General features: G+C 56.2%; 1 pseudogene; it reads left to right on the top strand.

Annotated features, from left to right (window-relative positions):
• Positions 1-1,143: 1,143 nt before the first annotated feature.
• Positions 1,144-14,222, top strand: LOC119098384 (transcription factor Sp9-like; annotated as a pseudogene).
• Positions 14,223-25,071: the final 10,849 nt, after the last annotated feature.

Raw genomic sequence — 25,071 nt, forward strand, 5'->3', positions numbered from 1 at the left:
ACCGACAAAACAAAAATTGACAAATCAAATTCGAACAGCGCTTCCATGGCCTCAAGTGCAACTAAATAGACATCAAGCATTAAAAATAAACGGATCTGCAAGGCATGGTCTAGCCTGCAAAGAAAATTAAAGCATAACGAGTTGCATCCGTGTTGCTACACCTGTCCAAAATAAGCACTTGTGTCCTTGGTCGATCGGTCGGCGGTATACACAGTGTGGGGAGAGGGGGGGGGGGGGCTGCGCTGGGCCATGAACAGCATAGTTGTTTTTTTTTTAGATAATATAGCATTAGCTCTAAGGTGAAATCAAATCAACTTCAAAAAGAGATTTAATTCAACTTTTTTATGCAAGCCTGCGCCGCCACCGTCGGCCACATTTTGGAGAACTCGCAGTGATTTTGTGCTACCCAGGTCTTAAAAGGAAACATCAGCACTTAGATCGATGACAACTGAAGCCCAATTGAGTCTTTAAACCACCGTTGAGTCCTTTAGTGAGCGGGGCATCAAGGATGTCCTCAAAACAAAAGTGTTCTTGATAAGCACGAGTCCAATTACCCTTATCCTGGGCTAAGTAATCAAGTAAAATAGAACGAAATTCTGTCTATGGCACTAGATGCTCATGCTGACATATGAATGTTCTCGAGCTGCAGCCCGTACCAGTCACCACGGCCTTTGGTTGCACGGCTCATCGGGTCGCATTTGTTTAATGGCATCCACCGTTGCGAAGCCGATGGCTGAGACAGCTGCAGATCACGTTGCAGAACGAATTCTGATTAGGCCCGGTGATTTCCTCCCTCTCACTCTTTCCTTACAGTCCAGCACCTGTCCTTCGCAGACCCCACGGGACATGGTCGGTCGCCGCCTGCTGCGCCTGGCAGCTTGCGATGTTGCATTACAAAGTGCCGCCGATAGCTTTCCGCCCCACTTCCCGAGTGATTCAAACTCTACTCGATAGATGTCAGCAGATATTCCGAGCTGACGCCGCCAGCTGGCCGCTCCAGGCCGGGCAGTCTCTGGGCGGCCGCCGATTGGTCGAGGCGGGGCGCTTTAGCGAATCCCAACAGGTTGTGGGTCGGGTGGGCGGAGTCCGGGCGGCACGAACCTCCCATCCAAACGGCTCGGATTATTGGAGTGGGAGCTGTGAGCGAGTGTGGTCAGTAATTACAGCACACCTGTAATTAGCGAGTGAACCTGGGATTATACGTGACGTAGCTGCGGCACGGGCGCGGATCAAGATGCTCACCGACCTAAATATAGGAAGAGGAGACATTTACAACCACTCGTCCACCCTGGACAAATCAATAGTGAGTAAGCCAGCTTCTCCAAACCGGGACGCATCTGGACGTCCTTTGTTCACCCATGCAATGTCTTCCAACTGTGCGACTGACCTGCTGACCTCCTGCTGCCTTTTGGACGTCAGTTTCGCGGCCGAGCTGGGTATCGTGTCCAGGTTCCGTCAGCTCTGGGCCGGTCGGCAAGGAAAACCCGACCGTTGCGGCGTTTACGGCCGCGCCGCGGACGAGCATGCCAGCCCGGCGCGGCGAGCTGTCGTCTCGTCGCTAGCGATTTGCACTCGGCAATGAAGAGTCGCGTAACGGGGAGCAAAAGCCTGACATCGGCGAGCTCAGCCCGCTTTCTGTTCGGAAGGCCAGTGATTTGTGGTGTGCGTGCGAGAAAATTAGCGTCGTTGCCGACAAGCGTTATTCAATCGATGGCCACTCCACTCCTGCCCCAACCGCGAATGCTGCACATAGCCGTAGCTCATGGTGACTTAACGTGGTGGAGGACTGAGACATGTTGTACAATCCCCAGCTAACAACATCCAGGTGCTCAACGTGTTTTGCCCATGCCCCACATCATTCAACCGGCCTTATCCCGCCGGCAAAGTCGCGCCGGTCGCTGCGACTCCTTACCTCGTCTTATCCGCCAGTTTTCCCGGCAGCCCTCTCGGGCAGTCCTCCGTTGCCCCCTCCCTCCGGCAGCGGTGACAACGGCCCCCTCCAGCGGCCGGCCGGTAGCAGCGGTCCCATCCACAACTCTCGCCTGTCCTTTGTGGTCGTGTTTGCACAGGGCTCGCGCCGAGCCGAGAGCGCGGCTTACGCGGTGACAACTGTGTGTCAACAAGTTCGGCGAGGTCCCCCCCCCCCAACACCCACCCCTCACTCGTGTCTCGCTCGTGCGACCAGCATTGTCCGGGAGTGGATCGAGAGCAAACAGACCGAGATACACGGGAGGGTTACGGGGGACACAGCAACGCGGTGTCCCGCTGGCTGGGACCTGCCGCCTGCGCTGCCGCGGAGCATGGGGACACGAGGGACCCGTTTCGGTAGGGCACAGGAGTGAAATGCTCGGAGCGGATGTGGCTGTTTGCGCTGGTTCGGCGAAAAGGTTATTGACGGTTATTGTGACATGGTTATTGACGGATGTTTTTGCATGGTGACACGCGAATCAACGGGCACACGACATGGTTTGCGTGGCCAGGGTTAGCATTGATTCAGAGGACATGGTTGGTATGATGCCTCTAATTTGCAGGGTATCGTAGTATCTATGCACTTGGGTCCATGCCAGTCTGTTTTGGAGCGATGTTTGGAAAGAAAGGACTCGCGTTTTCCTTGGCAATTTAGCTTTTATGAAGAACACAAATGAAATATTTTTGAGGAGATCGACGCCAGCGCGTATTCCGCATTCGCACCCTGCCGCGATGTCTGGAGAGATAAATGTTGGCAAGACTGACAAGCATACACAGGTAGCCGCCTGCTTTTCTCTGCATTCCGTGTGATCATGTAATATCCCGGTATGGTAGCCTATCACGCTGCGAAATGAGGTGGCCAATTAAACTTGAGAAAGGTGCTACAGCAATTTACGGTGCAATATCTTGCGGCTTAAATGCCGCCTGAATTGCCAACTCTTCAGTAACTGGTTTGTGAGCAGTGCCAGCAGTGTTTGATTTGCCTCAATCAAGTGGCGGGATTGGGGTCAATGATCCGAGCTAAACTGCAATGAGCAGCGACTGCAGCGGCCAATTCGGCGTCTCGGCGGCGTCTGCCTGACCAAAGCCACAGCCTGACGCACAGCGCGTGCGATCGGCTCCTTCTCGCCGACACCTGACATCTGAGGTGTGTAAACGGACACATTAGCCCTCCTCTCCGACGGCCCCCGAGCCAACACGCGGCAGGGGGGCCGCGGCGGGGTGCTCCCCGGGGGGCCGCTGTGCGGCGCGCTGCCGACCGGCCGCGGCCCGCCAAACTCAGCCGCCTCAGGCACTGGGGCAAGGTGGGTCTCGACTGGAACGGTGAAAGCGGGGCCGATTCGGAAGGGTGTGAAGGATGTGAAACTGCCTTCTGGTGATGCCGGATATTTACACCGGTTTGCTTTGGGATGAGCAGGGGTAACATGATTGAATCGTTAGTTGTGCGCACCAGAAGACTAGTAGCGTGTTTTTTCTGAGTCCATTCGGAGGAGATGGTGCCGGTATTTTGATACGGGCCTTGATAAGATTTACAAGTTTGGCATCTCGTCGCGAAGTGCTGCACGAGTGCTCCAGCAACGCGTGATTTATTTCCAGCAGATACGAGTGCTCTTGAGACTGCTCATCAAATCTCTACGCCACGAGCTAAATGTGTTGCATAGAAACCAGGGTAATTAAACGAAGCCGTGCTGCTTTTAAAATACTTCGCGCGAGCCCTTGCTGGGAATTGCGAAATGTGAAACATGTCGTTCAGGCATGCCCAGAAGCGAGTGCCTGCGTCGTTTCACGATTAATTACTGCTCAACACGCAAGTTTGAGTGATCGTTCGTTGTTAGAATTTGCTATCTGGTAGCATATATCGATCTATTTGTCCACAAAACTGGGGAAGGCAATTCGCCTCCGTGTTACGACTTAAGTGTCTAAACAGATTAAATTCTAGGCCTTGTTAATCAATTTACAATGTATTGTGTCTTGACATGGCCTCTCATGTGATATATTGCTTATCAGAATAAACTCTCGTTAAAAACTTCGATTGAGTTATCTTTGAAACTGAATGTAAATAGATAACAACTCTCCAAAATTTCTGCGAGAAGCCAACCCACGTTGCATTGATGTTGTATTGTGGCTTATTTGTGTTATTCATGATGTATTTATCGCAGAGCTGTGACAACATGAACGCATGATTTACGGCACAGCACGCAGTGACGTAATGTGACATAGTGATAAGTATGCTGTTTTAAGGCCATCCCACAGTCATCCCACATTACCAAGCTGATAACGGATTCTATAACACACACGTTTGTGTGCTACGAAAACACGTCCGGCCACTACAATCTCACGTGTCAAAATTCAAAGCGAGTATAGTTGAATTGGCTGCAATGCACACCGCCATTCGCACCTGTGCCCTCGTGCACACATCGGGCTTCCTGTCCCTGGCACTGGCGCCGATGGAAACCCCTAACAAGTCGGCGAAGGCTTGTGCAGCTCTTCCATGCAACACTTCTGGAAAGTGGGGATGCAGCTGCCGTCTGCCTCTCGGCCGCCCTCCTCCCAGTCGTGCCTCCACAGCACCCCGCGTGCATGACAAGCCGGCCGCCTCGGCCCCGCCTCAGCGGCCGCGCCCGGGCCGCGCGGCGGGCCGGCGTCTGGCGGCGCCTCCAGCGGCGCCGGGCCGGTATTCACGGTCTGTCGTCGCCAGTGACGGGGGGCGCGTCACCGGCCGCCACCCGCCCGAGCGTGACGAAATTTGTCCGCCGGATAATGCCTGCCGCACAATGGCGGCGTCAGGCGGCGCGGCCGGGCGGGCAGCTGACGGGCGGGGGTGACGCCGGGGAGGCGGGGGGGGGGGGGGGGGGACGGCGTGTCGGATCGCTCAGTCCCATGGGGGTTCAGTAGTGGGGCTGGTTCGCTGAGGTGTTGGGCTGTGGCTGCGGGAATCGTCACGTTTTCGGGGATGCTGACCGGCCAGCAGGTATGTGTTTCCTGTCGCCGGCCGCGCCTTTCCTTCCGTACCGGTGCCAGTTGCCGCAGCTCCGCACCCCACTCCAGGCATTTTGACTTGATGGTGCTGGTGAGTGGTCTTGCACCGCGCTGTCAGTCCGGTCTCTTTACTACCAGCAGCAAAACTTATTTTGAACCCATAGAACTGTTTAGGTTGATGGCACAATTTCGAATACTCTATATGTTAACATGCTTTGCCTAAATAAGGCGCCAAAGTCAACAGACACTAATTAAACTATCCGCAACGTCGGGAAACACCAGCAATTCCTGGCCCAGCACAGATCGTAATTATCGCGCGCCGCGCTTTCCGTGTGCGTCAACCTTCCCCTTTTCCCATGTTTATCGTCACTCCTGGTTTCCCTCCCGGCGCCCCGGCGTCGCCGGCGGCTTCGTTTACCCCGGCGCGGCAGAGCGCGCGCGCCGCGCGCATTCCCGGCGCCGATCCCGGCTCGGGTTGCGCGCCGCCTGAGGTGCGAAGTCGCGCCGCCGCCGCTCTCGTTAGCATACCGGCGGCGGCCATGTGTGCGGCGCGCGCCACCGGCCCGCGCCGATGACAGCCGCCGCTTTTTGTCACGTGTCGCGGCCGTGTTTGCGGACCGGCCAACGCGTGTCGAGCGTCACAGCCGGGCGGCGATCAGAGATCAGTGATCAGTTATCAGTGGTCAGTGGTCAGTGATGAGTTATCAGTGATCAGTGGTTAGTGATCAGTGATCATCCGTATGATCGATGAATGCGCAAGAGGGGCCCGCTGCCGGGGGATTGTGAGGTGGACAGGGCTGGCGGCTCCCCTCCTTTCTGGAGCAGGGCGGGGCTCTTGACACCTTACTTCTCCCTTGAGTAAGGCGAGACTCCTGACGTCTTGCTCCTTTCTGGAGTACGGCGACACGCTGCTGAAGCCTTACTTCTCGCTGGAGTTAGCCGAGGCTCCTGACACGTTTCGTATGACGTGCTGCCAGAAATGACGGAGTGAGTCTCGACCAATGCCGTCTCAAACGTGGACCCGTCGCTGCGTTTCAGAGGGATCCCACGGGCCTCAGCAGGCCGGCGCCTTGTCTGACTGAGTTGCAAGAAGGCTTTATGTCCAGTTAGCTGAGGCCCTGCGTCTCGGTGTGCCCAGCCCCACCCTCCGCGTTGCTTACATCTGCCGGCTGTAGGCTTGGCTGTCAAGGGAGCCCGCCATGGTCAGCATCCGTGCCCTTAGTGACCCATCAAAGTACATAATTATGTCGCCTGGACAGAAGCTCTAAACAGGTGTACTCATATGAAAACGAAGTTGAAGTGCACACACATGAAGAAAAACAAATTGGTTGAAGTCAAATTATGCTAGCAATATCCAAGCAAAAACTAAAAATGCACTAACATGCATATCGAACCAGCCATCGGCCCTCAGTACTCGCTCCAAACAGAGGCGGGTGAGCAGCCCCCTCTCCAGGCCTGACCCTCCCGCCGTCCCCGTGAGCGGCCCCTTCTCCTGACCTGACCCTCCCGCCGTCCCCGTGAGCAGCCCCTTCTCCAGGCCTGACCCTACCGCCGTCCCCGTGAGCAGCCCCTTCTCCAGGCCTGACCCTCCCGCCGTCCCCGTGAGCAGCCCCTTCTCCTGACCTGACCCTCCCGCCGTCCCCGTGAGCAGCCCCTTCTCCAGGCCTGGCCCTCCCGCCGTCCCCGTGAGCGGCCCCTTCTCCTGACCTGACCCTCCCGCCGTCCCCGTGAGCAGCCCCTTCTCCTGACCTGACCCTCCCGCCGTCCCCGTGAGCAGCCCCTTCTCCAGGCCTGACCCTACCGCCGTCCCCGTGAGCAGCCCCTTCTCCAGGCCTGACCCTTCCGCCGTCCCTGTGAGCGGCCCCCTTCTCCAGATCTGGCCCTCCCGCCGTCCCCGTGAGCAGCCCCTTCTCCAGGCCTGGCCCTCCCGCCGTCCCCGTGAGCAGCCCCTTCTCCTGACCTGACCCTCCCGCCGTCCCTGTGAGCAGCCCCTTCTCCTGACCTGACCCTCCTGCTGTCCCCGTGAGCAGCCCCTTCTCCTGACCTGACCCTCCCGCCGTCCCTGTGAGCAGCCCCTTCTCCTGACCTGACCCTCCCGCCGTCCCCGTGAGCAGCCCCTTCTCCAGGCCTGACCCTTCCGCCGTCCCTGTGAGCAGCCCCCTTCTCCAGGCCTGGCCCTCCCGCCGTCCCCGTGAGCAGCCCCTTCTCCTGACCTGACCCTCCCGCCGTCCCCGTGAGCAGCCCCTTCTCCTGACCTGACCCTCCCGCCGTCCCTGTGAGCAGCCCCTTCTCCTGACCTGACCTTCCCGCCGTCCCCGTGAGCAGCCCCTTCTCCAGGCCTGACCCTCCCGCCGTCCCTGTGGCGCCCGCGCGCTGTCCGACGCTCAGTGCCGCGGATTTATCCCGCCCGGGGACGGCTGTGGACGGTCTCGTTAAAATTACTCACCTCTCCCGACGCGCGCGTGACACGGCAGCGTTACCGCGGCAACGGCGCTGACTGCCGTCGCCGCACGCCATCCGTACATCATGCAGATCGCAGCGCTCGCTGGCGGCCGGCGGCGGCGTCTCGGTCCGGTCTGAGGCGGCGGCGGCGGTGGCGGCGGCGGCGGCGGCGGCGGTGGCGGCGTTCCCGGTCCGGTCTGAGGCGGCGGCGGTGGCGGCGGTGGCCGCGGTGGCGGCGGCGGCGTTCTCGGCCCGTCTGAGGTGGCGGCGGCGGTGGCGGCGGTGCCGGCGTTCTCGGTCCGGTCTGCGGCGGCGGCGGCGGCGGCGGCGGCGGCGGCGGCGGCGTTCTCGGTCCGGTCTGAGACGGCGATGGCGACGTTCTCGGTCCGGTCTGAGGCGGCGGTGGCGACGTTCTCGGTCCGGTCTGAGGCGGCGGCGGCGGCGGCGGCGTTCTCGGTCCGGTCTGAGGCGCCGGCGGCGGCGGCGGCGGCATCGGCGGCGCCGCGGGATAGCGTGCGAGGGTTGTGGTTTCGTGGGCGGGGTAGCGGTCTGCGCTGGTCCCGGGGCGGTCATGCAGCCGGCGGGTGATAAGTCGTTGCGGAAATGCCCAGCTGGTGTCCCTGGAGTTTTAGTTAGGTAATAGTGGAGCCGAGTATCAAAATATGTGTTTGGATTCCAAGGTTTCGACCTCCTCGGATGACTGCTGATGACTGCTGACATCGCTTCCAGCGAAGTTGTCAGCTGGATGTCTGGGGGATGGATGTGCCCGAGCAACTCCACACAACGTGTTATGGATTCAAATGGGATTTGGATGTCTAACTTCCGCCGTGGAACCATGCAAACCCGTGTGAATGTCATTTGGTGTTATGCTACCTGACCTGATGACCTAGTGCCACAGTGCTGAATTTGTAAGATATTGCGGTTTTCGAATACAAGTGTATTCTAAATGAAAGATAAGTTCCGCTCATGGTGTTCGCACAAAAGCCGGGCGTCTCGAATCATAGCTTCTTTTAGCGTGACCCACTTGTCATTTTCCATTCCGTACCATTTTCGGAATTTGGTAGATGTCGTCCATTTGAACACTTGCAAGCAGCTACATTACCTCTGGTGGGCCACTGTAAAAGGCTGTGAACTTGTCACGATAAAAACAAGATATTGCCGTGCACAGAATTACAAATAGCGCAGGACTGAAATGTTTGCCAAGTGAGCCATCGAGTTATACCCACGAAAATGAAATGACAAAGTAGCAGCTTGTTGGGCCCGTTCCCGAATGAATGCAGGCTAGTTATTGGCGATAGGTTCTGCTGTGTAAACTTCACATTGTTCTGTGCTTTCTCGCTTTTAGAAGGCCTTCAATCGTCTGTTAGATGACACCCTTGCTCTTCTATTTGTTTACTTTTCTGCTTGCGTGCTTCTCAGTGGTGTAGTTTTACGACACGAGTTGGATGCCCTGCCCTGGGTCAACCAACATTGGTTACCCCCCAAATGCTGGTTTTTCCTCGGATTTTGAATGTTCTATCTCTTTCAGTTCGAAAATGGCGTACTTTTTCGTGATTCGTTTATCTTTCCCCGACCAACTGGATTACTCATAAGCTCAATGTCTAAGGATAAGAGGTCTCGCTGTCAATCTCGGGGTCTGGCTCACATTTTGCGGTCGTGTGTGTACGGGTGGGGGGGAAGGGGACTCGGGGGCTCCTGATGAGAACATATGCCGATACATTTAGTACTGAAGATGCCTGCAGGCGGCAAGCAATTAAGATGAATAACTTAGCAATAGCTGACTTGTGATGATGATTGGCTTATTATCATTAAAGGTAATTGCTAATCTCCCAATTAATTTCGGTAAATTTGCTATGGAGGGCATTTCAGCACATCGTTCGCCAGGCTCCAAAACACTTTGTCAGCACAGCTGAATCCCTAATGCCGGTTCAGTTCAGCAGTGCTTGTGACCTTGTGATTTACCTGAGGAGGCACTCCACTGTTGTGCCTCCCCGTGTCTCAACTACACGCAGATCCAACCTGATTTCCCCAACGCGGCTTTGTCTGAGCATACCTGCCACCAGACGTCCCGTCGGAGTCTCCCCCCCCCCCCCCCTCCTGCCCCCCTCTCCCGTGTCTCCGTCCGAGCCCTCTCGTCCGTCCGCCGCCGCGCGTCGGCGCCGCCGGGCGCGCCACGCCGCTCCAAGGCTGCAGACGGTATTTGTTCAGCTAATTATGCCAGCCGGTAATTTCGATCGCCGCCTGCCGGCCCGGCCCGCTTGTGAGGCGCCGCAGCCGCCTGGCGCCGCTCCCCCCCCCCCCCCCCCCCTCCCCCCTCCCGGACGCCGGACAGACCCGGCAGCGCCCTGCTTAGTGCCGGAGCGGCCGCGCATCTCCCGCTCCAGGGCGGGGAACGCGCCACTCCGGATCTCCTCGGCCGGGAGCTGTACACACCGCGCCCTGCGGTCAGGCACTCCCCAGTCTTTGACAGGGCACCTCTCGCCTCACGATGCGGCGCTTCCCGGGCAACGGCAGGACATTCCACACTCCGTTGTTGGCGCGCCTCGTTCTTGACCGTGAATTCCCGGGTAAATGGCCCCGCTGCGACCGTGTCCAGCACTCCAAAGTTGGGCGTTCTGACCCAACGGCGCCGGCATCGCTGCGCGGTCAGGTGTCCCACCCTATAGTCGGGTCTTCCTCGTCCCACGATCGGGCACCTCTGTTTCTACGGTGAGCATCCCTCACTCCACAGCGGACACCCCTCACTCCACGGCCGCCCCCCCCCCCCCGCCGGGCGGCACGTTCCGGCGGTCTTTGAGGAGCGCACCGCGGCCGTGCCGCCGACGCCTGGGGCGGCGTCCCGGCGCTCCTACCCGGCTATTATCCGCTGAGGAGTGACCGGCCAGCCGCGCGGCGCGCGGGTCTGCGCCGAATACCAACAGCCTGTGGACGGCGCGCGCTCCCGCCTCGCTCCAGCGCGCGGCGACGATATTTCATCTGCGAGATCGCGGCGGCGTCGGAGGAATTGGCCGCAGCGTTGTTTACAGACCTCATTAACCTGGGCTTTGTGGGCCTGTCAGTCGCGACATAGGCGGCCGCTCTCTGATAGGGCCGCGCCGCCGCGGCGGCCAACAGGTGCTCTCATGGGCGCATTTGGAGGGCTCTCTCGTGAGAACGGCGGCCACTTACCGAGCCCTGTGTGCGCCCTGGTATGGCGTGCGTGTGCGGGGAATGGCCGGGCTACAGGAAGCTCAGTCGTGAGGAGATAGGCGGCACTTACCGACAGAAGCGTGTCCCGCATTGTGTCAGGTGTGTAAAGAACGCTGCAGGTACAATCGGAGGTTCGCTGGTGAGGGGAGGGGGGGGGGGGCACTCCCCCCGACGGGAGGTATGTCCGGCTTTGTACCATGTTTGTGAAACGGAGAGGCGCTGCAGATCAGATAGGCGAGCGAGAGCAGTTAAATGCGGCAGGGCGTCGTTCGTGACGGCGTTATGTGAGTCGAGTACCGCAGCTGTGCAGCAGCAAGACCTCTCGTGAGAGCGGGGCTCTTCCAGGCAAGGGTGTCGATTGCCTTGTGGCATGAATGAGAACACTGACGATTGCCGAGGCCCGGCGAGCGAGGTACCGCAGCTGCAGAGTGCCGCGCGGTTGGTGACGCGTGGTGACGCGTCGAACGGGCGTAGCGTTCCATCACCTCGCGAGCGGGGACACCAGGAGTAGGTCCGCCCTAATGACGGCGAGAGAAGCGCCACCTCGAACATGAGCCCCGCGCCAGCCGGCCGTGTCAGGGCACAGCTCCGGTGCGTCAGACATGTGTTCCTGTCATGCGGCGGTGGAGACCCGCGGTCCGAACATGCATCCCAATTTCCGCCGCGGCGAGGTCAAACATCTGCTCTGTCATGTTATGTGATGTTATCGCGTGAGGGGCTGAGTGGTCCGATGACCTGATGGCCCTTGGCTAGGTAGCGATGTCGGACGGCGGCGTTGGCACCAAGCGTCCCAGAAAGCAGCCGTTTAGTGGTGGTCATACGCCACTGGTGGGACTTCAACAAGCACCCTTCGGGGTATTATGGTAAACCAAATCAGCAATGCTCATGGAGTTCATTTAGTCAGATGAGGATAAAAGTTCATTAGATGAATGAATGACTTCAGTGGAGCTACCCTATGTATATCCTCCGTACCATCGAAGCGAAGGTTCTTGCTTTGAGAAAGCAGACAACTTTCCATGCGCTCACGAGCACGTGAACGTCCTGCCGAGGGCCAGCGCGTTGCTTACAGCCGCGCCTAAACCTTATTAACGACAAGATTCCAGTCAGCTCATGCACCAGCGGCAGCTATTCGGCAATCTAGCACCGCTGCCGTGTCGTGAAGCACTCGCCTGTCCGAGGGTATTTCAATCAAGCGGCGCGCTTTGGCCAGACGCCGCGGCACACATGGCACCCGCCGCGCCCTGTGGACAGCGCCCGCCGCCGTGCTGCGGCCTTTGAAGTCGCACCGAGCGGCGGCCGTCGACAGGGCCGGCATGCCCGGCTGCGTCGTCAACCCCTCTCCATAAAAGTCGGCCGACCTCTCGATAAATCCGTCGGGCGGCGACGCGGCCGTCGGCGGCGCCGGGGTCCGCTAATGATTTCCGATGCCCGCCCGCGCAGCGGGACGCTGACCGGCGCCGGCTTCTGGTGAGTAATCGACATTCCGCGAGTGGCGCGGCCCGCGGCCGTTCCGCTCAGCGCCGGGTCTCGGCGGGCTGTGCGGGGGCGAGCGGCGGGGCACGTGGGACCGCGCGGGTCGCCGCCGCTGCAGTCCTCGCCCAGCGGTCCGGGTGGGTGGTCGGGAAGGGTACGAAGCGTGGCACACCGGGGGCTCCCGGGGGGTGTTTATCGCCCCGACGGCCAGAACAGGGCGGTACTGGTGTGGTTGGAACAGGGGTTTGGCGGCGCAGCCGGTGGTTCGGCCGTGTCTGGGGGAGGGGGGGGGGGGAGGGGGCGTCAGTCTGTGGGGACCTAATCAGCGTCATGGTCCTAATGTACTTCCCTGCCCGTCTCGACCAATCGCTAAACTCCTTGCACCCTCAAAGGTATCCAGTTTCGGCCAAGGTCAGCAAATCAGGGACCATTCAATTACCTCCTCACCAGAAACTATGCTCTCCAGCACCGCCGTCATTGTCGATTGCGCCTCCCACGTCGCAGAACGACTTCCGCCCCACCCAAGCATATTGATATGCATTGGTCGGCGTGCGTTCCTATCGTTCAGTTATCGGTAGTTAATATCGGTTAACACTTGCTTCGTTAACCGGATGACTCTGGTATGCGAGCTACGGCTGAGCTTATCGCGATCCCAGACGAGCCTATGGCCCCTCATTGCTCCAGCTTTCCGTCGCTCTTCCATGCTACGACGTCGGTTACACATTTTAGGTACATGCCCGCGCCGTTATAAACACAGGTGCAGGTGCTCAGCTGGCAAGCAGGTACGCACGTGGCGCACTTAATGACGGGAGATTGTGGCTACGTGGTGTCGCGTCAGTCGCCCCATTACCGTTAGGATGCGCTGCTACCAGACCGCAGATTTCTGCTCCCCTTCTCGCCCTCTGAGCTGTACAGTGCCCGCGACGTTCCAGCCACCACCCGACCCCGCTAACCGGCCGCTCCTCCGCTCCAGGACCACCCGTCGCTGCGCGGCACGCCGCTGGCGATGCTGGCCGCGCAGTGCAACAAGCTGACGAGCCGCTCGCCGCCGCCGCTCGCTGACGCCGCCGTCGGCAAGGGCTTCACGCCCTGGCGCAAGAGCGGGGCGGCGCCGGCGGCCAGCGTGGCGCCGGCGCGGCAGAACGCGGCCAGCGGCGCGCTGGCCAGCGGCGCGCTGAGCTACACGCGCTCGGCGCCGGCCGCGTCCGGCGGCGGCCTGTCCTGCTACGCCGGCGGCGAGTACTTCTGCGCGCCGGCCGCGGCCGAGCCGAGCCTGAAGGCAGACGGCGCCGGCGCGCACCACTTCCCCGTGTACGGCCGCGTGCCCGGCTACGACCAGTGGGCGTTCGCCGCGGCGGCCGGCGGCGGCGTCAAGCCCGAGATGGCGGCCAACTCGTGGTGGGACATGCACCAGCAGGCGGGCGGCGGCGCAGGCCAATTGGCTCGAGATGTCGAACGCGGCGGCGGCCGGCATGGGCGGCATGTCGGGCATGCCGCAGATGTCGTACCCGGTCACGTCCGACTACTCGTCGCTGGGGCTCGGCTCCAACGCGCACCTGCTCTCCTCCGGCCAGCACCTGCTGTCCGACTCGTACAAGTCGATGCTGCCCGGCCAGGCGATGGCTGGGTCGGTGGGCTCGCCGTTCGGCCTGAGCGCGGTGGGCAGCGCGCGCTCGCAGCGGCGCTACACGGGCCGCGCCACCTGCGACTGTCCCAACTGCGCCGAGGCCGAGCGGCTCGGCCCGGCCGCCGCGCTCCAGCTGCGCAAGAAGAGCGTGCACTCGTGCCACATCCCCGGATGCGGCAAGGTCTACAACAAGACGTCGCACCTCAAGGCCCACCTGCGCTGGCACACCGGCGAGCGGCCGTTCGTCTGCAACTGGCTCTTCTGCGGTAAGCGGTTCACGCGCTCGGACGAGCTGCAGCGCCACCTGCGCACGCACACGGGCGAGAAGCGCTTCGCCTGCCCCATCTGCAACAAGCGCTTCATGCGCTCCGACCACCTAGCCAAGCACTCCAAGACGCACGCCGAGGGCGGCGGCAAGCGCGGCTCTGGCAGCGACTCCGAGTCGCAGAGTGAGGGACACAGCGTCAACTCGCCGGCGTCGCTCTCGAACGGCGCGGCCACCGACGACTGCAAGCCGCCGGTATAGGCCCCGGTCGCGGGGGAAGGCGGGGATGGGAAGGGGGGGGGGGGGGCGGCAGGCGCCGGCGCCGCCGTGTTTCGTCCGTGCCAAACAACCGAACCGTGTCGCGCCGTTTGACTGTTCATCTCGTGCGAAGCCATCGCCTCATCGCTCCGCCGGTCAGCTGTGATTGTCGCGACCTGGGACGGCTCGGCCGCGGTGAGAGGTCCCGCTGGGGCGCGGTGCTCTGGGAGGTCCTCCCGAGACCCCCGGCGCGGCGTCACTGCACCCGTCACGCGCGCGGCGTGACTGCGGGCGCACTCTCATGCAGCCGTGTCCGGCCATATGAACTGCTCAGCATCCTACGAAATACTCGATATGCCTGAGGCGGCGTGACGAGTTTCTTAGCGATGCCTCGTCTTGTTTTCTTCGTCTTTGTCTGAATTATCCCGCTGTTGTGATGCGTAGTTTTGTTGATTTTTGTGCGTGACGATCACTGAAGCTTACTGAGATGTGCTATGCACAGCGACGATCAATGTGTGAGTGCGTATATGAATGATCTATGATTTATTGTACAAACCTGCGCTGATGAAGAGAATACTAATAATAATGAACAGGGAACATGGTCCGCATCGTTCTTGACCACGTCCGACACCCCGCGCTCTATGGTTAACGCCCAGCACCTGGCGCCATACGGTGGCTTTATTAAGAGAAGTCTGGTCATAAGCATGGGCTGGTCGAAGACACTGTATTGAAGACCTTTTCCCATCACGGACCTAAAGGGTGTCTCCGTGCCCGCGGGTGCCAAGGGATGAGCCGTCGGAACGGCTGACCAAATGACCGCTCCACAAGCCGCAGACACACCAGATCTTTTCCCGGGATTTCCGTAACTGTTCAGACGTCATACCTGTAATTTGCAGCTGATTTGTCGTGTTGGTGACACTGCTCAGTGTCAGGCGGCAAGTTTTGCTGCTTACTTCTGCCCTGAAAATACCAGCATCCCACTCAATGCAGCTCCCATGCAACCCTCACGCTGTAAGACCCCAGCAGACTCGTGGAGCACTGCGCAGCCCTTCCGCGACACGGCCCGGACTTTGCCGCTGTCGTACGGCTTTGATGTCGGAGTCCCCTCGCCCGGGAGCTGCCACGCCCGGCGGCGGCGGGCTCCGGTTTCTGATGGATTGACGGTGGGGCCACCGGTGAGGAGGCAGGTCCGCTGGGGGTCACTGACGACCTCAGGCCGGGAGACAGCGCGGCGGCTGAGGGAGATCGGCGACATCCGGTGCCAGGCCCAGACTCGGAGCAGCACCAAATGATGACTGTAGGCGTAGAGAAGAGCTCCACTGACGACCTCAGGCCGGGGGACCGCGCGGCGGCTGAGGGAGATCGGCGACATCCGGTGCCAGGCCCAGACTCGGAGCAGCACCAAATGATCGCTGTAGGCGCAGAGAAGAGCTCCAGAAGAATACAAAAAAAATCGTTGGCGCCAAGTCCTTTTTAATTGAATTACAACGCCGGCTATTACTCAGGATGCGGCTGTTGAACCAGACGCGGTCGATGGTGATTAACGCACCCCCAGTGTTCTGTAGCACCCAACCGCTCGTGCATGCATGCCCGCGCCATGTATCATTTAGTCATGCCATACGCTCAGGCACTGAGGTACGGCAAACCTTGGGAGAAGGGTCTGCCGACTCGGATCGCTGGTGTTAGCGGGGGGGGGGGGGGGCGGTGGCCGGTCAGAGGGTCGGAAGGAGACCTGACGGAGACGTGACGTCAGCGCGGCCGTCGCCGCCTGGCCGGTGGCCGGTCAAAGGGTCGGAAGGAGACCTGACGGACGGGCCATCAGCGCGGCCGTCATCGCCGTCAGACCGTCCTTCGGGGCAGGATCAGTCAGCGGACTCCCAGTCAGGTAGCGACATCTCCGAGTGGAATTTTACGGAAGGGTTGAGACGAGATTTCAGTGTCACAGATGGATTAATTGCTCAGGCTATCATCCTCGTCCGGTGTGTTAGCATGCATGCAACGTTTCGGCCAGTTAACTCTCCGGCCGTCGTCAGGCGTTTAGAGGCCCTTAGAAGGATTGGATGATGTTTGGCCTTCAGCCATGTACCCGCCACAGCCCAAATTACATCCTTGGAATTGCTGGAATTCGAACCAGGGGCTCTTGATCACGACTCCAGTGCCCTACCACCTGAACAAATCGGGACCGGCGTTGTGAAACGATGCGAGCATACCAACACGTCACACGATGACGGTAGACCGAACAATAGTTTCATCGGTGAACTTGTTATAGGTATGGAATGACCAAACGATATATATAATATAATATATATATAACGATATATGGAACGACCAAACGACATCGGAACGACGCCGTTGGGATTAGGGATTAGATTAGATTGGGATTGAGACCATGCATGACCTTCCATAAACAGGAATGACCTTGTCGACGTGCGTCAGTAACAGACCTAGCCTCGGGCGAGTGGGACCTGACCTTTTCAGTTTCCATTTGTCTTGGGAGTTAAAACCTGGGAGTAACACATGTTGTTGACTTTTGGGGAAATTTGGTCACCAACCGCGGCAAATAAAATGAGAGGCTACGACGCTTGGTGGCTTTCGATGTCGAATGCGTGGACAGAAGTCATAAATGGTTAGCTTAAGGCTCAGACAAAATGCGAAGCATGTGTTCCTCAGAGAAAGTTGTAGCCTCCCAAGTCAGCTAATTAAGCGCCTCGGCGTAAAAGGTCCTTGGGTGAAAGATAATTGGAACATGGTGCAATAGTCCCTGTACAGACAGATGCACGGTAATGCCATGTATAGAGGTAAATAGAAAGGTATTCGGAGCATCAACGTCCATCAAGTACGTGCGCCCATCAAGTGTCGCTCGAAGGTCACACGGTCACATCCCGCACACACGGATGCGGCCCGTGGCTCTTATGGTTAAGTGCAGTGAAGTGCAATGCGGTATTCGCCGTGAAAACATCGGTCTAGCATGCTTTTCTCATTGCGTAGACGTGTGGGTGGGCTGAGCACATGTGGCGGGTACGGCAATGGTGCGCGGGGAAGGCAACCACGGTGAGTGATTCTTTGTTTCCGGCATCGATGAAGCTCGGACTACCGGCCACAGCTAAGCACATCAGGAACCATTTACAGACAAGCACGGCAAAGCACGTGAAAAATGCGTCCATTTTCCGTGCACGCCGGGCTCGTCTGTGGAATGGTGGGCGCGGGTCCCTGCAACCCACACCGGTTGGTTCGTGACGTTCTGCCGCACACCCGCTGACGCTCTGGAAATATGCGGAAGCCGCACATCTGCTCCCCGCGTACAAAAAAAATGTTCCCCTGGCATAACACAGCGAGCTCGAAGCGGCGGCTAAGAATAATATTATTCCGCGTAATTTTTTATTCGTCGGGCCATATTTCTGCCTAACGACGCCTGTCTTAAGCACAACGAGCTCAGCCCGTAACGAATGACCGAGACATGAATAGTAACATCGTTCCGGAAAGATTAGCCTCACTCGTATCCTTTCAAAAAGAGCTGTTAAACACTCTTTGCCCGAAAATCATAACGATGTCTCACCGTTAGCTTTCCAAAGCCCCCTGCGCCCGGCTCTCAACGGCCACCGCGCCCGAGACCGCGCGATGAAAGACGCCAACGGACGCGGCCCGCCCGGCCCCGTCGTTCGCCGACGTCGCTGACGTCGGGCGGCCTTAAATCAAAGCGCGCTGCCGTCTGGCCGGCCGCTAATGGTCCGGTCTCGGCAGCATTAAATGGCGGCGGCTCTGGCGGCGGCGCGCGGTCGCGAACAAAGGCGACAGGCGGCCGGTTAGCGCCGCGCCGGCGACAATGGCCGCGCGCCTGTCGCCGTCTCGTGTGCGCCGCACTCGTCGGCGTTGAGACGCGCCGTCGGGTCGCGTTAGGAGGGCGCGGAGCCCGGGCCCGGCGAAGGGGCCGGGGCGCGCCGGGCAGGTCGACAGCGTGGCCCATGACACCGCCAGACTGAGCGGGACATAGACGATGCTCAGGGCAGCTATAGCACGTGGGCACCCAAATAGGTGGTGGCATCGACCCACACCGCTCGAGAGGACTCAGGAGCCTCCTATTTGATCTGGAATGGTTTCTGAACGGTTATGAACATGATGCCCATTTGTTATGCCGACGTCTACACAATGCTCTCACCTATTTGAAAATTGCAAATTTACAAATTTGAAGCTGTATGCCTCGGCGATTCATGATTTATACCACTTTTTTATGGTAATGTTAGTAACATTTTGCCCAAAAAGTGACAAATAACGTTGCTTGTCCCACGAAGTGCATTCCAAAGCAGTTTTCTCGGCTATTCTTCTTAGCCCTGAGCCGTGCGGTCGCCCTCACCTTCAATCTGAACACGGGACTTAAGAGATTCTTGAAAAATCAGCAAGCTATACCTGCAGATAAAACGACATTGGAATTGCATTGTCAAACGGTGCAAAATAAATGTCACTGAACAATGGCAAATATAACCTTTCACAGGCCAAATCAGGCTATGATGGTCAGATTACCGCTTCATAGACCACTCAGGACTGATATCTCTTATCTTAACAGCTAAATATGCCACAACAATACAGAAGATGGCGTTGAGCATAATTCGGAAAGCTCCATCAGATGGCGCTGGTGAATATCCACGAGTACGCGCTAGAAATGTCTCTCGTTAGGAAGGCATTCCAAATCTGTAAGATGTGGGCCATTAGCGCTTAGATTGTAAGGTCTTCAAAAGTTCCGATCTGTTAATAAAGATTAAAGTTTAGTCTACCTTCTTCTTGGATGGTCTGGTCCGCAAAAGCAGCACGGCGAAAGCAATGCACTTCAGAGGGATGACGTTTTCCCTCGCCCTTCAATGGGGGAAGGGGGACTGAGTAGCCTCCATCCCTAAGGTTTTCCGGAGTGATTTCAGAACAGCTTTGAACGCGGTGCTGACATTTTTGGGAGTTGAGTTTATGTCACTGCCGCAAGTGTTGGAAAAGCTTGAAACATTGACCTTGACAGTTCATGATCACCTGTACGAGGGACTTCTTCCTTGAGGTCATGTTGGTGACATTTCGCTCAAAAGTGACAGATAGCGCTCACTGTTCGCAGAAAATGTACTCTAAAGAGGTGTGCTAGGCGGATTCTCTTAACTTCAGCGCTCTGAAGTGAATTACTGCCACTCTGGTTGCTTTAGCAAGATCGGGGCATCCAGAGTCAAGCTAGAACTTTGACATCTGTGACCAGATTTGACATTTGGAAGACCATGCTGCAACAATGCGGGGCACAATGCGGGGCATGGTTCAAAAGCTTCAAGCATGCACAAAAGCTGTAAAACTGATGCAAACTCAGCTGACAAAGACAAAAGTTGACATCGTTCACCAAACTGTTACGAAGTATTCTGAAAAAGACTTGAGGGGCAAGGGTTCCAGAGACGATGGTCAACTTTATCCTTCTGAACTGTATTGCCATCGGTCTGGTTGATTTTGAGTGGTCGGGTCATCCAAGGTCAAACTACGGCCACCTCTGACCTTTGCGGTCAGATTGAATCTCTTGAAGGTCAAACGATTTAAGCTGTAATGGCGCATCCTGCTGCCTTGGAAGCCCTTCATAACACTGTTTCCCAATGACATGACATGTTTGTTTCTTGATACAGCTAGACGGGCCCACGATAACATTGAGCCCCATATAACGAATAATGGTAGCCTTGAACCCTATATACCGATTAGTGATTATTTCGAACCCTTTGTTCGAATATAATATATTAATATTATACTAACATTAAATAAAATTAAAAATAATAAAATAAAATAAAATAAATAATATAATATAACAAAATAAAATAAATAATATAATATAACAAAATAAAATAAATAACATAATAAAAAAACAATATGAAGAATAGCCTTGAGCTTTTGCAACTGGCATGGCCTACCATATCACAGTTCACACCCGTTCATGCCCACCAGTGCCGACTTGGGGGTCACACGTGTGTTAGATTTGAGGCGAATCCCTCCATCTTTTGCGAATCACATCCGTTTTGCATCAATCACGAGTGAATCGATTCTTTCTGATGCAAATTCAATGTGAGCCGTGAACTGAATCACTGGCTTTCGAAAAACAGAGCTGACCTGTATCGTTAAGCCAAGGTCACATGCAAATATTAAAGATGTTAAAACACTTTGTGCACAAATTAGTCTCCTCTTCCAATTTGACTGGGCGAGGAACACATGTTCTATCAAGCCCTGCCAGCACGGCGTTCATAAATGATGCCTGATTTCCAAAAAGCCGGCCCGCCAGACTAGAAGGTCGCCGCACGTGGGCTCACCAAAGCCCATATCGTGCCTGGCCTACGTACCATCTTTACCTTTAGGCATTAAGTCAGCTTCGCATGCATTGATGGTTTATCCTATCACCCCATGGCCACACCTAACAACACCTGAAATGGATTAAGTTTCAGAGATAAATAGGCGTTGGCTACCCATGTCGAGAAAGAGCAGATTCACAGCGGGCAAATAAACATCGCTATGCGTAGAGCTCCACAGCATGGGCATATATCTCTTGCGCTGCCTAATGTATACACTGCGTCGTATTCGACATATCTAACAATAGGAGAACCCATTTTCTCTCTCATTTATCAAGCGCTGATTAAGGATACAGCTGTTTAAGTGTAAATGTGTGTTACTTTTTTGAGTTACCTTACTTAATACTTGATCATGACAACTTTTTACATTATTTCTATCGTGGTTTTCAGGCCCCTGCACCACTTTTGACACGTTTGCACGGTTTTGATGAAGGCTGTAGAACAATGAGGACGCGTATTTTTTCCTCTTGTACCTTCATGTCTTGTCACTCTAGATTTGCCCTCGTCAAGACATCTTTAAATCAACTTCGGATGCTTACCGCGTCTTCTTGCAGTCAAGAGGTAGAGGATATATTGAATCGATTCACACGCAACGAAAATAGCTCAATCATAAGTGAGTCATTGAGCTTGAATGTTGGTGAATGCTGAATCTGTTCTAAAACCATGAAACCAAACTTTGAGTTAAATCTAAGTGAATGGAAAGGGGTTCTGGACGCAACGTGGATCAACTTCTAGAAATTTGAAACGAACACAGTTCTGGGTATAGTATTCAAGTTCTATTGCACGACACCTTCCGCAGAATATTCTACCAAGCGGTCATTTGACAAACATTACATGATTCGACTTGCCAAAGGGTGATTTCCAGCACTGTTCAGTCACGCCCATTTAATGCAGTTTGACGGCATCATCGGTTTATTTCAAAAAAGCATAAAAAAACTTCAGATACTCGTGTATGATCTAGCGTTTATTCTCACGCTCGTACATTCATTCCAATATATTTCACAAACATGCGGTCCGGCTGTCGCTTAAGAAAGCTTGAGACTGTCAAAAAAAGCATTAAAGATGTGTCCACTTAAAACCAGTTTGGTCAAACCGCTTCAAGACTGGCCCCTGAGCGCGGTTGACCCCACGTCAGGGTAGTCTCACGCCGGGAGCCATGACCAGTCCTCCGCCGTGCGCGAGGACTCCCCACCGAGCAAGCGAGGACCGCACCTTCGCGGCCCATCTCGGCTCGCGCCGCCCCCCGGACGGCCGGTCGGACCGCGTTTTCCGCCGTGTCACCGCCGGGACCGGCCGCGGACGGACCCCGCTGTCCGGCCGTGGACGGACCTCGGTGTCCGGCCGTCGCTGAGGCCCCACGCCTTCCCGGACGACAATCGGGGCTCAGTTGGCCGTGAACGCCGATAAGGCGGGGAACGAGGCGCACACGGACACGGCGCCGCCGCCGCATCGGAGCCCTGGCCGCTGTCATTCGGATTTGCTCGGCCATTGTTTGTTGCGGTTGTCATCAGCGCGAGGTTAACGTCCGCTAAAAAGGCAAACTTGTGCTGCAATGCTAAAAAAGAGGAAAATTGGCGAGGAGAACGATACGGATGTGGAAAACCTAGACATTTCATTCGTGAAAATTGAGTGAGTTTAATCATTGATTGCCAGCAAGGCATTGGAATCAGAGCCCTCGCTAAACATGACTTGTTGTGGTGGTCTAGCCATATCACCCAAGGTGTACGAACCATGGCATCTACGCATAGATAGTGATCACATATCACATGTTTTGTAATGGGACATCCAAGGCCATCATGCAACCACACGGAACACAAAATTGTCTTTGTTGTTGCAGAGATACGTTACAGGACGTGGGAATCGAACCCACCTATTGGCGGCCACTGAAACATGTGCGCCGCCACCATTCGTGCGCCGAGACTGACCCCAGACTGACCTCTGCACCGTCAGGCCGACCATTCCCGCCACCGGGACGGGAGCGCACGGTCCGGTATGGAGTGCCGTCAAAATACCTGCTTACTGGCTCCTGACCCGGTGACCTCGGGATAGTGAAGGAGACAGGAAGCCCAGCACTGGGCAGGTCATCCATGCGGGATCATCCACGCGGAACCTAAGGATTGTGCCAAAAGTTCGACACCTGTCAGCACATTACAGTCCGGTTGGTGGAGTCTGGAGTTCTCACGGTCTCACAGGCTCAGCTTTCCAAAAATAACGCTCGGTAAGCGAATGGTCACTTTCCAACAAGAGAATAGGGGCAGGCCGGCATGGGGCGGGCCTCGTTGTCGAGTTCCAAGGTACAATACAGATTTGGCAGCACTTTTTAACGAAATGTCCAAAGCTAAAATTGTCTTTTGGAACGGACTGGCTCCACGGGAATGGTACTTTGCAATGGCTTCAGGTCATCAAAAATTATAATCCAACCCTGCAAAATTTTTGACGAGGTGAAAACTGCTTCTGAATGCTCTTATAACAATCATGCTTCACAATGTGGGGTTTGGTGGCCATTATGAAGTCCCTATATTCTGTGCGAACTAAAACTAGCTGGTTCATCGTGGCCTTGATGAGAAACCGAGTGCTCACGCCACCTAACTTACTCGCTCCTAACTTACCCATCAGCGCCCATCCTACTTGTCTGAAACTGAGATGAACGCCAGTAAGCTGTTGACTGAGATTGCGGACGCTGGGAACAGGCTCTCTGTAAAAAAAATGTTTCATTGGAGGTCAGAATCTTCCACATGGGAAGGAACGTTTCAGAAAGTTGAGATACCGAGACCAATTTTAGGCCGATTATTTCCACGCGTTCGCTTTAGGGGCTAATGTTTGCGCAGCCTCGGAAAGTGTGGGTACCATGACACCCACGGACCATCACGTTCTTACGCCTACGAATTGCCTTACAGGAGAAAGATAGGCAGAGGTCGCGATGGCGTGGTCTCGGCTGAGAGTATGCGCCCGTACCCCCGTCAGAATGACTCGAGGAGAGTGTTGGCCGTTGTCTGTAGTGAGGTCCATTAAGTGACCGTCGAGTTTTGAAGCACGCCTCGCATTTCTAGAAGTATACAGTGCTTCACAGCTGAAGCGGCCGTAATATACCAAATTCGCGGCTTAAATACGTCCCAATAATTTCAGCTGGGCCCCAACACCACATCAAGCTATGACGCCAACTGGAGACATTTCTGCCTGAAATCTTGGCAGTGTGTAACGCTGCGCGAACTTTGAAAGACGCCCGCTTAAGTACCTCGTAGTGGGCCAGCGGGCCTGCCTTCGTAGCCTCGGGTCATCTAGCGGTCTGATGCTCGTTGCGATCGAGTTCTGGGCCGACGCAGTGGCCCCAGGGGAAGGGGGATGGGAGCGATTCTCCTGTAGCTGTTCCAGCCGGCGAGGCCTGGCGCTACACCACACCAGCTGCCACGGCCGTGCTTCCCCAACCTCGAGCGACCGCGGCCTGAGCGAAAACCAACACCAGTCGGGCTCAATCGCTTCATCTGGCAGTGGGGGAGATTGGTTTTGTTGGTGATCAGTGCTGAGTTGACGCGAGTTAAAAGGAACGTTCATTGCACCGCGTGCTGTGTTGTCCATCTCCCGTAGATCACAGATGTTGGTGGCAGTTGTTTAAAGGGACCTGAAACGAAAACTTTAATGACGAACTGAAACACTTCTGTTACGGGGGTGAAATGCGGCGTTTATTACCGCTCAGGCAACTATCTCGCCCGTTTTCGATTTAGACTTGCGAACAGAACGGAATTATTGAAACATGCATCTTCGAGGTATTTTACCAGTTCACAACTTCAGACAGGCGCAGTCAAAGTGTTAACGCGTTGGTCCAGTCATTTATTCATGCGTATGCTTTTTTCGTCTCAGTGTCTACGCATTCATAGACACTGAGACGAAAAAAACGGATTGGTCCAGAAGTGCAGTGCGCTTAAGGCCTAGTGCAGGCCAGAAGTGCAGTGCGCCGGTCGTCAGTCCTTCTGCGTCGGAGATACGGACAAAACCTTCCTCTAACCACCCCTCCGACCAACGTCGCAAGAAATCACGCGCCGCGCTTCCTTCCCTTCCCCGCCAGCACAACCCACTTGGACCAGTCACCAACAAAGAGTTTTGTTCACAACGTCCTGTGTCATTGGCATGGTTTGGAGGCAGTTTGGTGGGCCGTGGGCTGTCATCCTTGTCTGTGCGGCCAACCACAAATAGCATTTTGCGTTGGTTGGTGTAAGAGCGTCAAACATTCGATGACGAAAGAGGCAGATGTCAAATTGCGTAGTAAATGGTTGAAATACAGTGGATAGCGCATCACAAAGTGCTTAATGCTTCTTTCTTAAAGGGAATGTTTCACATTGAAGATAAAAACCATGCATCAGTTAGGACGAAACAAGCTCACTTATAATAATTGGTATAGTTTTTAGGCGGAAAATACTGCTATAGACAGCACAATTTTCTGTTTAGGAAAAGTGCTCCCCAATGCGTCATGATTTGATAACTTCAGCGCACCTTGCACAACCTTAACTGAGAGCCAATTGACGGCCGCT

The sequence above is a fragment of the Pollicipes pollicipes genome, unplaced genomic scaffold (genome assembly GCF_011947565.3).
Source record: "Pollicipes pollicipes isolate AB1234 unplaced genomic scaffold, Ppol_2.1 Scaffold_4740;HRSCAF=5597_pilon_pilon_pilon, whole genome shotgun sequence".
Classification (NCBI taxonomy): domain Eukaryota; kingdom Metazoa; phylum Arthropoda; class Thecostraca; order Pollicipedomorpha; family Pollicipedidae; genus Pollicipes; species Pollicipes pollicipes.